This window comes from Manis javanica, chromosome 6 (assembly GCF_040802235.1).
Source record: "Manis javanica isolate MJ-LG chromosome 6, MJ_LKY, whole genome shotgun sequence".
In the NCBI taxonomy this organism is placed as follows: Eukaryota; Metazoa; Chordata; class Mammalia; order Pholidota; family Manidae; genus Manis; species Manis javanica.
In genome coordinates, this window is record NC_133161.1 from 76,692,260 (window position 1) to 76,707,873 (window position 15,614).

At 38.7% G+C, this 15,614-nt stretch overlaps 1 protein-coding gene and 1 long non-coding RNA gene across 4 annotated transcripts in view; one reads left to right on the forward strand and one right to left on the reverse strand.

Moving 5' to 3' along the window:
* The window catches only part of GRM3 (glutamate metabotropic receptor 3), a 217,911-nt gene that overhangs the window by 122,516 nt on the left and 79,781 nt on the right, over positions 1-15,614 (reverse strand). The gene's annotated exons all lie outside the window — the stretch shown is intronic.
* Positions 1-15,614, forward strand: part of LOC108402827 (uncharacterized) — a 68,431-nt gene that overhangs the window by 3,714 nt on the left and 49,103 nt on the right. The window lies entirely within an intron of this gene.

The window sequence follows — 15,614 nt, forward strand, 5'->3', positions numbered from 1 at the left end:
GTGGTTTACGAGAGTGTTTTTAAGGAATTAGAACATGTTCTGCAGGACACTGTAACTATTATTTATATAAAATAATAATGTACACATTGGAGTTTTTATAGTAAAATGGTAATGTTTAGTCCCACTACGAAAGATTTCTTTTTATTTGTGAAAGGCAGTGTGGAGTATTAAAATAAACTGATAGACAGCTTTATTCGAATCTCATATTCCATAGCTTACCAGTTGTATAAACTACTAATTCATTGCATGAAAACTTCTACGAGTTGGTTTTATCGGCTGTTAAGTTGTGGATAATAATGCCTATTTTGTGGAGTGTTATGAGACCAAATGAGTACTTGTAAATTAGGCACTGAAAAATATAAAAATTAATATATTTGAAAGATTTGCTACAGGCCAGATCTTCCCAGCATTAGTGACTGTTTACATGCATATTAGCAAATATTTAACAATGGTGATAAGGGAGCAAACTTAATATTGAAAAATTAGAAGTCACAATCTGTTGGAGGTCATTTGAAGCATCTTAGAAAGTATAAGGCCAACCAGTAGGGTATTTTTTTGGCTGACTTATAATTTCTAATTATATGTGGTGTCTGTAAGAGGAATGTTTTGCATAGTGTTTACTTGTGCTGAGGAGTGCAGCGATTCACAAGCAGGAGTATCTGGTATTAAGTGGGGACTGAAGCCTACAGAGGCAGGGTCACATCAGGGGACCTTGTCATCACCCAGCTCTTCCAGCCACTCTTTCCCGTTCCAGCTACTTCAGTGCTGCTCTTCAAATTCCTGTGGTCTCTTGCCGATTAAGCTTGACTATCACATGAAAGCTTTCATCCAACTACATAGGCAAATAAAGACTATCCTCCCTGCTTCATTTACTGCCTCCCCTCCAAGCGTTTCAACAAAATGTGTGAGATCATTACTGATAGTAATAATGATAAACCTCACACACTTTAAATCTGAGAAAAGCTTTTACAGTATTCACGTATCATTCTCCACTAAGTATGATGGAAGAAAATAAATTGGAGTGTGTGTATCAAATAAGGAGTTGTGGCTCCAGCTGAGCCAGTGTATGTGTTGATGGGGGAATTAGAAGGGAGGAGGAGGTAGAAAGCAAGGAGATAGCTGAGGGTGTGGAAATTCCGATACACATGATCTGTGAGGGAAAGATCGAGGAGAAAAGGGAAAACTATGATGAGAATTTTACCAGCTATCCCAAACTAGTAGGGAAGGGAAATACACCTGTCTGTGTGTGTTTGTCTGTGAAGGACATTTGTGTGTTATCCAAGGGCTTTGTTCTGGAATGAAGCTGCCTGCTGATTTCCTGTGTGACATTCAGGGAATATGAGGTTCTTTCTTTTTACAAGTAAATATTTGAATTACCTAACCCTAAAATGTCTGTGAAGAGATTTATGGTTTATGACTAATTCTGTGTTATTGATGGGCAAGACATAGGAGAGAGAAATGGAATCCAGAAGTAATCTGCACAATTCATTTTAATCCACAGTTTCAAATGACAGAATTGCTAACAAGTAGCAGAACTGATGGATTTAGTGTTGCCTCCGACCTGCCTGGCACTTCTCCCGGAGAAGGAACTAATGCAAGACTGAAATGGCGCAAATCAGTGAGCAATAGGGATGACAGAGGGATCAAAGGCCTTAGAAATTTGCATGCTGCGTAATTAACACTGAACTGATTTTTTAACCTATCGTTTTATCATTCCTGCACAATCAGTAATTAGAGGTAGAGGAAAATGCCCCTCACTATCTCAGGACTATCCGTGGCACCATTCGTCCTAACAGCTATTGTCTGGAGTCTCCAATCTTACATTCTTTTTCCTACTTTCTTCAGCTACTTTCCTAAATAAATATTTTTGCCACAGCAAAACTGGAACACTATCTCCATGCTGCATCTTTGCTTCATTAGAAATCCCTTTCTCTTTCCCTGTTTTTGTAAGTCCTTCTAGTTTTTAAATACCCAAGTCAAATCATCTTTTCCATGAAGCCCTTTTACAATCCATGTTTGTCTACTCCTAAATTTTGGATGTTGACCCATCCCTTCTGTTTCAGATGCTCAGCAACTGCAGGCTGAGTCCTTTCTGGTCCTTCCAGGAAGTAAGAATGACAAGAGCCTCATTTCCACAATTTTTGGAATTCAAGCTCAGTCTTTTTTCCATAGACTGGGGAGCTAGTGTGCTGGGGAGTAGTCTTCTAATTCCCAGCCTTTTCTGTCTCCCCACTGCACCTTCCCCCTTGGAGTCTCTGTTTATATACTCTTTTGCCTCTGTTGTGTGGCCTACCATTTCAGTTTCCTTCTGAGTTTGAATCCCAGTGCTATTGTTGAGGTCCATAGAACTTACCTAGATCACGTTAGCACTCTGCTTTTGCAGAGTGTGGCACTAGATATTACTTTGGTTATTTCTCTATTCTGCGAAATGAATGTTCACCTGGGATGATCTTCCATCTTTTTTCCACTCAATTAAGTGGCCCTTAATTCCTAGTCACCACCTGCCATGCCATCTACTCCTCTGGCTACCTGTGTGACCATTCAAAAGTTATTTCATCTTTTAAAGCCTTACTTTGTTCATGTAGAAATTGGCATAGTAATACCCACTTCATAGGAATGTTGTGAGGATGCACACCTGTGTTAATCTTTGGGATGTTGCCTGCCACATAGTAACACTCAAAAAATTCGCTCTTACTATTGTTTGTGTTCTTAATATCAATAAAATACCATATCTGTTGAGCTGTGGTCTAAAATCTTCTGCTTAAATTGCACTTGAACTTGCCATGCTCTTTGGACATTAGCTGCCTCTGTACCCAGGATCATTTCCCCAGACTTCATTTCAATCGGCCTTAGATTTTTCCTCTCCTCCAGAGTGGATCTGCCTCATACTTAAGAGTGCTTGAGTCCTGACATTATAGGACTTTGTACACATGGCCTTAAAATTTAATTACTCATTTTTTTTTCTTCTCTGCTAACTTGTAGGCTCTTAATGGCCAGCAATCTCATCAATTACCTTCTGTGTCTCTTAATATATCTTATATGTGGAAGACCCTCAATTATGTATATTTTTAATAATTGAAAGATTGTCCATTCAGAAAATGATGCACATCTTATAATTTAACCCTTCAACACTTCAAGTCAATGTAACTATTGGAAACAAGGATTTTTATTTCCAATTCCATGTTTATTGAGTTTTATAAGTTGCCAATCCTTAGTGTGTTAGAAAAATGCAGTTAAACTAAATTCAACAATACATAATGATTACTTACTATAGGCTAGTCATTGTTGCAGACTTTGGTGATAATGAATAAAAAACAGACTGAGTCATTGCCCTTGGCCATATAAGAAAGAATAAACATATGGATTCAAATTCTTAGATGTATCCATTCAAGGTCATTTAATAGCTATTTGAATACCTATTATGTTCCTAACTGAAGACTGGAATTGAAGACTAATTCCTGGAACATGACACAGAAATTCACCACCAAGGTATTCACATTTAGTGTACATGCTATTATTATCCCTTAAGGTTTTCAGACTTATTTTCTACACATTCAAAAATCCTATGAGATAGGCATAGCAAACCCAATTAAACCATATTTTCAGATGAGGAAATTAAGAATTAGAGACATAACTGACTTGTCAAAGATCATAAAATGAGTAAGTACCATGGTTAGATCTAAAAGGCAGATCTCTACATCAAACAATCAGTATATTAGTTTAAACCATATAAAACTGGTATTTTTGCTTATCAAATCTGATTGAATATTGTTAGTTATATATATTTGTAATATAAACAGGGTCTATGTAGCTTCAGAGAGACATGGAAAAAACGATGGAGAAAGTAGAATTTAATGTAGACATTGGAAAATTGATACAATATTATTGGAAGAAGGTAATCAAATAAGTAAAGGTGAACAAGAGGTTAGGTGAAACTCTCAAACTTTATCTGTGGGAACTTTGAGTGGACCATTTTGCTAGATTGGGGATCTAGCAAAAATGTGGGTTTTAGGTTTTGGAGAGTCTTGAAAAAATAAATCTAGCAAGAGCTTGCATGGTGTTTGGTAGCTTCTGGAGAGACTTTCTTACCTTACATTGGAATAACAATATGGAAGCCATGAGCCAGGAAGGATGTGGGGGAATGCACACCTGTGTGAGCATGCATACGCAAGGATGCATCAGATGGAGCAGTATGGAGAGACCCTGGAGTGGGAGCTTGTTAGAAATCAAGTTCAGAAGTTCAAGGGTGATGTAATGTTGGTAGCAGTCCTGGCAACTGGAAGGACAGGATCTGATTGTGGGTCATTTCATGAGAAGAATGAAAAGGACATGGTAATTGATTTTGCATAGTGAGAGAGAAAAATCAAAGATGACTGTTAGGATTCAAACCCAGGGGACTAAAATAGATGAAGTCACAAACAAAGTGGAAAGTTAGGAGGAGGAGATTGTTTGGGGGAGGAAAGGTGATATGAGTTAAATTTTGGAGTTTCAGCAGCCAATATTTAATGAGACGTATCCAGTAGGCAGCTAGAAATATGGGTACTAGTTCTGGAGAAGCTGGGAACGGAGTCACACTTGTCGAGGTAATGACCAAAACCATGGTATTAAATGAGCTCACTGAGAAAGATGACATTGTAAAGGATGGCAGTCAAGGATAGGAACTTAGGAATGCCTGGGTTTGAAGGAATGTGTAGAAAGCACAGCTAGGCTAGGAGACAAAGCAGAAATACTCAGAAAAGTGTCGTCATAGGAGTAAGTTTATCAAGATCTGGTGACAACTGACCCTATCAAATCATTGCAGCAGTTTCAGTGAAGATGAGGGCAGAGAAAAGGCCACTTTGTGAATATTTGCCAAGAAGGATGCCATAAATGACCCTTAGAGGATTTTTCTTTTCTATGTAGTAGTTCCAGGGGAAGACAGACGCTAAGGTGTAAAGAATAACTGATGAAAAAATCAAAGCAAGGTGTGTGGCCCATTGTTTTTGAAGGTCTGACACTGTTGGAAGAAAGTTGATTTGACCATACTGGGTGTTGAATTATTTTGAAAGCTATTTTTGGAGTGTTTCTAAATATATATCTACATATCTATATATCAATATATATCTTTGGAGATTCAGGGAAGATTCAAGGTTCTGTCCTTTCTGTTAAATTTGGCAGAAATTAGATGGCGGTTTCTAAAGTTATTAAGGGGAAAGATATAGATAGTGTGATTTCAAAAAGAAACTTTTCCTAATGAAAGTGCACAAAGTAAATGAAATCAAGTAACAAATGTAATGCTAGAAAAATTAGCTCCTAGGAGATAGGAATACTGAGCCATTGCTTTCTGGTGAAGCCCATCACACTTTTTAATAACTTTCCACTATTGCAACCAGTTATACTATTTTTTTAAATAGTGATTTAGATATGCAGGATTATTGAAAGAATGCAGTTGGTCTTACATGATCAAAATGATGAGACAGATTTTTTCTCATGTGGCTTGTGGAATTCTTTCTGCTGCTCTACAGTAACATATACAAATAACTTGCTCAGATTCTGTTAGAAAAGTTTTTTGCATGTATTTTATTCACACATACACACACATCTATATATATCACAATTTCTCTTTAAATTACAACCAAGATATGAGCCATGAGTGAATTGCTCCATTGCTAATGAAAAAACATAAAGTTAACAATCTAGAAATCTTAGCTTTTTTTCCATGTCAGAAAAGAGTATGTTTGTGATCAGAAGTATAAAGCAGCATTTTGTTCAAAACAATTTTTCTGCCATTAGTAGGATAGGCTCACTTCTGTGCTGGACAGTGTGTAGCACAAGTATACTCTCTAGAAATACACAGATGAATCTAGAGTAGAAATAATACTATTGGCACATTATATGCCAGACACTATTCTAAGAATGTTAGATAGATGAACTCACTACATCCTTCTGACATCCTCATGCAGTAAACCCTACCACCATCATTTTATAGATGAAGAAACTGAGGTACAGAGATGGAAAGAGATGATGTTGCTAGAAGTCAGTAGAGCTGGGATTTGAATCCAGGCAGTCTGGTTTAGGAATAGAAGCTCTTAACCATTACGTCATGCTACGTGTAAAGGCCATTGGCATTCTTCAACTAAAAAATCTGCGTTGAAATGATCTCACGGCAGGAAGCTAACCAGAAGTTATTTTGGGTGACAGCATTTGTATTCACTCCAGGAAGGCGGACTCAGAGCAGATAAGAGTGCTACTTTCTTTGGGGATAAATTGACTGTAGCAACTATAAATGCCTTATCTTGGAAGGTATTTCTTTTTTTAGTACTAGGAAAAGATTAACAAAAACTCCTCTGGAAATGAAGAAAACGAGTTTCCTTGGACCCTAGATATCAGCACAAATCCTGTAATAATTGCATATTGCCACCCCTGCGTTTCACTGTGGGAAGCTTGGACTTAACTGCAGTTACCTTACTAGCTTCATCCTGATCATTAGCTAAATGGTAAAGTCCCAACAAAACAGGACAGATGTGTACATGCATGTCCTGCTCTGCATGTGGCAAATGAAGGACAGTAAACATACAGGGAGAGTCACATCTGAGTACTCAAGTGACAGGACGAGTGGAAGCCTGCTGAGAGGAGGAAGAAGCTGATGGGAAGGGCTGGTCAGCCTAGTTGTAGGGAAGAGTGCACGGGCCAGATTTGTGGGAATATTTCAAATCTGTTAACTGATCTGCTTAGTTTAATTCATTGATTTACTCAACAGCCTCACTGCCTGGGGAAGAAGCGAATGAGTCTCAGAATGCTACCATTTCACAAATTCTCCAGATGATCAAACTTGTTCAGACTTTCTGGCAGTAGATTGAAAACTGATGGGCCAAAACTATGAATATAGCCCAGATATATTTGACTTTCACTAATGTTCTTATTCGTACTCCATGGGAACTGCCTCTCTGCCACATATACTCCCTCCTCGATCGTTTGTGTGGTTTGCAGGAGGCAGGGGGACTGCTAATGCTCCTGCTTGTTATATTTTCTTGTTCTTAATTCTGGGTTCCTAGAGGACAGAATCTAGGTCCTTTGCGTATGCCATTGGCTAAGCAATAGGGGTGACAGGTGTGGAGTAGGGTCTTGGGAGGAACATGGTAATAAAAAGTAGTTAGGAAGTGCATGGAGAAAAAATGGTCTTTTTTGAGCCAATATAAATTGTCTCCAGGACATAATATATGATTTTATATGAGACATTACACATTATCATTCTAAATATTACACTCATGGGTTGGCAACTTGTTCTACAAAGAGCCAGAGGGAATATATCCTAGGTTTTGCTGGTCATGTGGTTTCTGTTCCAACTATTGAACTCTGCAGTGGTAGTGTGAAACAGACATCGGTACTGCAGAAACAAATGGGGGTAGCTGTCCCAATAAAACTTTACGTACAGAACCAGACAGTGGGCCAGGCCAAATCTGGCTTAGACTGGTAGAGCCCTGGTTTAGTTCATACACACTTACATTCATATATATGTACATATGGGGACTGAAAAACAGTTTCTCACTGTTTTTTTTTCTTAAAATGTTTCTTACTTTGATCAGACTTCTGATCTGACTTCAGATTCTCATTTGTATATTAAACATCTGTTTGGTTAGTGCTAAAGGTGTCAAGCATTGTTCTAAACATACAAGGGTAAAGAGAAAAGGGTAGTTTCTTCGCTCAATAACCTCACTGGCTGATGAAGAAGATAGGTAAATACAGGTAAATACAAATGCAATATAATGTGTGCTTTATATATAATTTGCTGAGGGAAGCACAGAGAACGAGTTACTAGTCCTTCTTTTGAGAAAGGAATGCCTGGAAGAAATCTTAAGCAATTGGTGAGATTTAAGAGTTAGTCAGAGAAAGAAGGGGCTGGAACATATGAGAATGGGGCTGAGTGGTGCTGGAAGAGGAGTTACAGTGAGGGACCAGACCTTAACAGGCTTGGCGTGTCTTCCCAGAGAGAGAATCTTACTTGGTTAAAATAATGTGTCTTCCATGAAAATCTTCTACAAATTCCCTGTGAATCTATTTATAACCTTCTTGTGCTATATCACCTTCTGCCTTGTGTTATACTTATTTTGCACTTGTCTCCCCCATGCTTGTTTTGTTTAATTTTCCTAGAAAATAGGACTCTTATACAAATTTGTATTTCTCCTAATCCACAGGTTGTATGTTTGGTTGGGTCTTGAGACTGTGTTATTGCTTAAATTTAATTCCCACTCAAGTCTTTGTCTCCCCTTACTCTGTCTGACCAAGACTCTGAGAGGGACACTTTGCTGTCCATTTCAGTTTTGTTTCTTATTCCCAGTACTCAGATCTGGCCCCTGACACATAGGTAGGACTCTAGAAAGTGAATATTGACTGACTTCATTAAGAAGAGTGATATAAGAAAATGACTACATCAAATGCAGTAGATTCCCTAGTTAGGTGCAAAGAGAATGTAAACAGTTAACTAGAGCAGGAACTCTGGCTTTAAAATTTGATTTTAAAAGAGATCTTAGTGCTTTCGTTTTCAATTATGTGCTTGAAAAGTAACTTACTTGAGATGAGGAAAGAGAGTACAAAGTGGTACTTTGGAATTATGTTCTATATTGTTCTGGGTAGCTTCAGTAGGTTGTTAAATGTCCAACTGGGGGCAATATGGAGGAAAGAGTTAGTGATGGAGAACTAGGTTCAGAAAAATCTGAAGGGGAAAGGAAGTTGTGAGAACATGAGTGGAATTTGTATGACCCTATTGGGCATCAACTCCAAACTATACACTGCAATGTAATTCTGATCTAGAAATTGGAGGATAAGCAGAGAAGGGCTCTTGCCAGGAATGAGTTTGGGTGTGATCTCCCCACCCAGAGATTTGGCACTGCCTCTAGCTCATGAGGAAGACCAGTCTTTTATTTTGGAAAATCTCTGCATTACCAGAAAGGTCTCTTGGCTAGAGGAAAAGATCACTGTCCATACTTTGGGGAAAGGTCTTCTCTACATATTTCTAGTCATGCTCATGAGCTAGCAACAGCCAGAGAAGATTTTAGACTAAAAGGTAGACATAGACACAACTGGTAGAAAATTAAACAATGACTTTTGGAGGTGCAAGGACTGAGTTTTTGCCAGCCAAGGTAGAGTTGCAGATGTCACAAAAGTATAATTATTTGATAGGTTTCCAACCCACAAGGAGGAAAGAAATAATTGTTGTTGGCCTCCTGTGGTGGACTATATTTCTCAAAGATGGCTGTCCTGCATGTTCTTGTACACTGATACTTTGCTACTGTCCCATTGAAGGAGTCTGGTTCCCCCACCCTTGACTCCAGGAGGGCTTGCTGTAGTAGTAGAATGGGTGGAGGTGATGCTGTATGACCTTTGAGGTTAGCTCATGAAAGGAGAAGCAGCTGCTCCCCGGCTCACTGTTAAAAATCATGTTTGGAGTCCTGAAGTACCAGGTCTAATATCTGACTACCCTGGGGGCTGCCATGTTCTTTCCAAATTCATGACCCACAGAATCCATGGCAGAGTATGATGGTTGTTGTTTTATGCCACTAAATTTTGGGTGATTTATTATGCAGCAATAGTAACTAGAACACCTACCATACGTCAGACACCGTGCTTAGGTTTTTATGTATCTTATTTCACTCAATCTTCAAATCAATCCTTAAAGATTAGTCTTGAGACCTCACTTTTCTACATAAGAAAATATCAAAGTGGGGAGAAGTTAAGAAATGTACCCAAAGTTATAGCTATTAAGTGGAAGAACCAGGATCCACAAGGTCTAGCCAACATCAATGCCTATAACCTTCAGTGCTACTAAGAAGTGTTTCCAGTCCAATGCTAAGAATCACCTGGTAAATGCTGATGTCCAGGCTCAATCTTAATTTTATAGAATTACTTTAAACAAATATCTCAGGATTTTTTTTTTTTCATCAGTGGGGAAGTTTGATGACATGATCATATGCCACCACAAGAGCTGAACTGAATTCTCTAATACTGCAGCCCTTTAGTGACACCACTACGGGAGAGAACAGCAGTGTTTGGCAGGGAAATGGCACTCATTGACTGAGTGCTATAATATTGAATTGGCCTTTGCAAAGGATCTAACACTGGCCACTCAAGAGTGTGTTCCATGAATCAGCAGCGGAGACAGTAACTAGGACCTTGCTAGAAACACAGACTCTTAGGCCCCCTCTGGGGCCTATTGAGTCAGCATCTTCATTTTTAGCAATATCCCAGGTGTTTCAAATGTACAGTAGAAGTTGAGGAACACTGATTCAACTGATTCTGGTATTCATTTAAGAAAACTTCCCAGTGATGGGATAGTTGGGCTGTTTGCACTGAATTCTCCAATGTGTTACTGTGAGAAAACTTAAAGAACTCCCAGGAAAATGGGTCTACAATGCAGAGATTGTGTCTTTGAGGAAGTTTTCTTGGAAGCTATAGAAATAGACAATATGAGCTCTGAAACCTTGTGGTTCTCTTCTGTGCTAACGAAAGGTAATTCTGCCATGAGTACCTTGCCTGGCAAATTATTTCCTCACTCTTTCCCAGATATTCCTACCTAGTGAGCAGTCTGTCAGAAAGAGAACAGTTTTATACATGACGGATTTGTAAAAGGAATCAACAACTGTTCTGCTAATTTGTTTTCAAGCAGGGTCAGAAGCATCTATTTAATCTATTTATCTACATATCGTCTTTATGCAGTTGGTTTATATGCATACGGCCCAGCCATTCCTGTGAAATGGTGACTAAAGCACTCTTCAAGGAAGTCTAGAAAAACTCCATTTTCTCACAGATTTACCTCTTTTATAATTAATGAGCCTGCAGTATACTAATCTATAATTGTAAACACATGTGATTTCGAATCCATTTGTTACCACACACACTGCCTTTGACACGAGAACTTGCATTATGCATCAGCAAGGAGGGTTCAACAAATGAGGACGGCTCAGTATAATCTCTGCCTCCCTAAGTTCCAATGAATGTAAGCATGCAGCTGGGGAATAGCGTGCACACTACATGTGAGGGGAGAAAAATCCTCAGAATTTTGTTTAATTAAATGGCATTTTGTGATCACCCTTGATGTCCAAAGCATCACCTTCACCATCTTTAAAAGAACTGCCCTTGTGGCCCCTGGCCTCTGGATGGTATCGCAACCTACACGATAAGTTGTTTTTTTTTTTAAGTCCTTTTGTAAAAAGTCTTTTAGTGAATGACAATTTCCTGCTCTATTTTGGTAATAAGATCCTATGGGTAGAAATTTTTCTTAGTATCAGTTAAATTCCCTTTTACAGTCAGTTCCAAGGAAGGAATGAGTACTTAGGCCCATGTTTTTTCTGCTTTTGCCTTTTCTTAAAGGTGTTATTTTCTGTCCTTTTAATTATCATTACAGCTGTCATCTGAACCATATTCCTCATGTTTTATTATCTATCTAGCTATCTATTTATTTATTTATTTATAATAAATGTAGAGCTCAGGAGGACATGTTATATTGCATAGGGTTCTGCCTGTATTGAGAATAATGGGATGATTACCTGTTTGGGATTCATTCAACGAATACGATTTCTATATTGTCTGTGAATTTTTATTGCTTTTTAAGGAAATAACTTGGACCAGGTACATAATCAAATTTCTAGTGTGGATAGTATTGATTGTTATTTATTTGGGGCCAGTAGGATTGTACTAATAAAGGTCAACTCTCGGGAGCTTTTTTACATGGGCGAATAGCAATATAGTAGAAATATATTAAATTAAGACCAGAAATCCTGACTGTCTAATTAATGAGATCTGTGCCCTTAGAATGAGCACATAAAGACTACCAAAAAATTCCTAATGCATGCAGCATCAACAATGGTGCAACATGAGCCTCCTGCTGTGTGTAACCCACTACTGGGGCATTGCACTTGTGAGCCATTTCACTAGTATCATGGACTAACTAGAGGCTTCCTAAAGGCCAGCATCCTAGCCATCCCTGTAGTCACACATACAGTCCCTGACCTGTATCAGGTGCTCAGTAGTGCATTTGAGAAAAAAGGAATGGATCTAATAACTAGATAAGTCTGGCAACTGGAATGCATGAGCTCATGCAAAGGCTGCATGATGAATAAAGGCTCTAAAAGACAGAATGTGTACATCATAAAGAGAAATCATTCACAAATTTGCTAGATCTCTGAAATCATTTTTAAAAATTAGAACTTTCTGAGGACAACCCAGGAGAATAATAAATCAAAACTAGTGGTGGGGAGGGGGCAGGGAAAAGGGACTATGAATTTGTATTTTTTACAAGCATCTCTGAGGATTCTTATGACGAAATGGGTGTAGGGTACACTGAGGATTCTGCCCAAACTCAAAGGTCCCATCCACCTTTCAGTTTCTCTGTTCTAAGACACCTTTTTCACTAGGGGCCTAGTTCTCCACAAGGAGAGATGTTGACTTGTTGAACTTAAGTTCCCACCAGTTTGAGTCACCCAGAAGTCCATGCTTCCTCTGGTATCTTTAATGCCTCTCTGCGGTGGTCCTCCCCAAGGTGCTCAGTGCCCTCGTACTTCCTAACGTGGCAGCTTAGGACTTTCTCTGTGATATCGACCAGATGGGTCTTCTCTTCCTATAGAGTGCCTCCCAACACTGGTCCAGCCTTTCTCTTTCAATTCAAAATGCATCTGTTTCAGGCATCAGCTCCTTGACAAGGTTGCGAGTGCTCTTTAATAGACATTTTAAGAAGATAGGTCCTTACAAAGATGGCTGGAACAAACATCTATTGGCAGACATTTAACCTCTTCTGTTGGCTGGTAGATATTTATGGTTCCTCTCAGATCTTATGGTACAGCACAGTATTTTTCTCAAATCCAAGTATATATATGTATTTTTTTCATGCCTTATTTTAGGTTTAATCCCATGGCCTAAATTTAAGATCTGAATTACCAAGTTGGAATTTCAGAATAGCAGTGAAATTATTGAAATATCTATGAAATAAAAAGCTATTCTTTATAAAGGGGAATGCATGTTATGTAGATGTATATAGATATGATTTGATCAGATTCCTTATTTATGCCAGGGAAGGGCAGAAATTTGCAGGTTTTTAGGGGTCAAATGAATGACTTCTAGATTTTTCCCTTATGTGGTATTTCATCCAAGAGGCCATGAGGAAGAAATTAAAAACTCATCAGCAAACCAGCGTGAAGGCTGAGATGCTGTAAGCCTGTTAAGTACTATGCTCCTGTATAACCCCTTTTGAACTCTTCTGTTGGGTAGATTAATTTGCTACCTATTTGGTCCTGAGTGATAGGGATTCTTGGGAGGACAGCTGTCTGTATAGGCAGCGAGCATGAATGTGAGTGCATAAGCCAGGTGCATGTCAGTAACCCGGACAGCTGATATGGGAGACATTCATTTCCCATTGGGGCCTGAGACAAGCAAAGACTTGACCTAAACTACCTAATCAGTCCCCTCTCTGTTCCTACACCTTTGCTTCTCTCTCTCATAGCACACAGGCTTGTTTATTGTTGTCTGATTCTACCACAAGGTAAATGCTGAAAGGCAGAATTTTGCTGACTTACATGTCCCCAGTATTTAAAACAGTGCTTGCCACATGGTACTCAATATTTGTTGAGTGAAAGAGTGAGTGAGTGAATACTTCCACACAAATCCTACTTGCGGACATGATATTTCAGGCATTAAACATTTGTGACATACACTGTGATGTGCTGTGTTAGTTCACACTTGATTTGCAGCTATGCTTTGCTCTTTGTGGCTCTCTCTGGAAAAATACAGATTGAGAAGGGGATAGGTAGTTCACAAGGAGTGGCTGGGCTCTGTCATACACATCTAAGGGCATGGCCAAAACATGCAGACTTTACTCTTATTTCTTGGTAGTGTATATCTGTGTTATGTGTGTGTGTGTATGTGTGTATATGTGTGTGTGCACATGTGCATTTTACATTTTCAGATTTCAAATTCACTCATCTACTCCCATGACTTGACTTGTTATCTCTGTTCCAACTTCTCCTCATCTTCAGATGCCTAAAGCTGTTATAACCAATGGCACCATAAGAATGTTTGCTTTACAACTCCACTGTCCAATGGCACCCTCATTTTGGAGTCTCACTCCCACCTCAGATACAACATGCTCAGTATGATACTTTTGATACTGCCCCCTTCCCGATGAATGCAGAAACATTTTTGATCCCGCCTTGCCAGCCAGTCAGTGCCATTCAGAGCCCCAAAGCAGTGGTGGCTCAGTCCTGGACTCATTTAGGAGACACAAGAAGGCCTTTGTTTTCCTGTCAACACAATAATCCTGACAAAGCAAAGAAGTTGAGAATTCTAAGGTTACTTCACTAATTATTCTAAATTCGTGTATTTAATATAGGATGCCAAGGCCTTGAGGGGTTAAATGAGTTGCCCTTGGCTACAAAATAATTAATAGCATTTATGTTCCTGGCACCCAGGTATCCTGATTTCTAGTTCTATGCTCTTTTCTCTACACCGTCGCTCCCACTATGCAGACTTGCCTTTACAGCAATGGGTGTTTGCTGTGTGAGAATATCAGAACAAATGATCCCAGCACTAGTATGGTTGGAAATAATACCCCTGTCCTCTCTAGCAAAATCAGCAATTAGTCTCAAGTATTTGGAAACAAAGCTACATCTAGTAGAAATCCTGTTTGAGACCTACCAAGGAGATATGGGAGTGTCCTTTCAGTAATCCTTATCTTATGATCTCTCTCTCTCTCACACACACACACACACCTCATGTATTATTCTTACTCAAATGGTCAGATTGTAATAAATCAGAGAACAAACAGTGCCTTGTTTATTTTTTAGTATTTATTTAATTGACTAGGTCTTTACATTCAAATTTTGGGGAGTGGTTAGTTAAGATAAATCTTATAACATGTGGATGCATGATGTAGAATTCATGCATGGATAAGAATGCTTGCTTTACAACTCCAAGATAAATGCCAGACTGAAAAAATGACTTCAGGTCAGGTAGGCAGAAGAATGTAAATGGTAGTAGATTTACATTTCCATTTTTATTTTTTAAAAAATTCTTGCTAATAAGGCATATATGAAATCTAAAATATCACACTCAGCAACGAAGACATTAATTTTGCTTATACAACACTATTCACACTTGTAGGATTTCTGACAGTTTCAGGAACCCATGAGAATTAAGAGGTCTCTAGGAAATGAATGCACATCAATAAAATACCCTTAGTGAGGCTTTTTTTTCTTTTTTAAAAAGCTGATTCCATATTTTCTACTTACAGTCAGTAGACAGTAAAGTGTGGTATGTGCGATGTTTTACAATGACTTTTGATGTTTTCTTCCTGTTCTAAATATTCCCTTTGTGCTTTTGAAATAAAAAAATGTGCTGCAGAGTTTTACTTCTTCTTTAGTATTTCAAAAACCCTTTCCTCAGCGCTCATCTCCTCACACACAGACTTCAGTGAGCCTTAGCAAACCCTGACCTCCATGTCTCCAAGTAATGTGATGCATTTCCCCCTACTGCTGTTGGCTTCTAGAAGGTGAGGCATTTAAAAATGGCTAACCATACCCCAGTATCCTCATCAATTGGGAGAGGAATTGATGCCCTTTTTTAGTGTTCATATTATTTTAAATGAACAA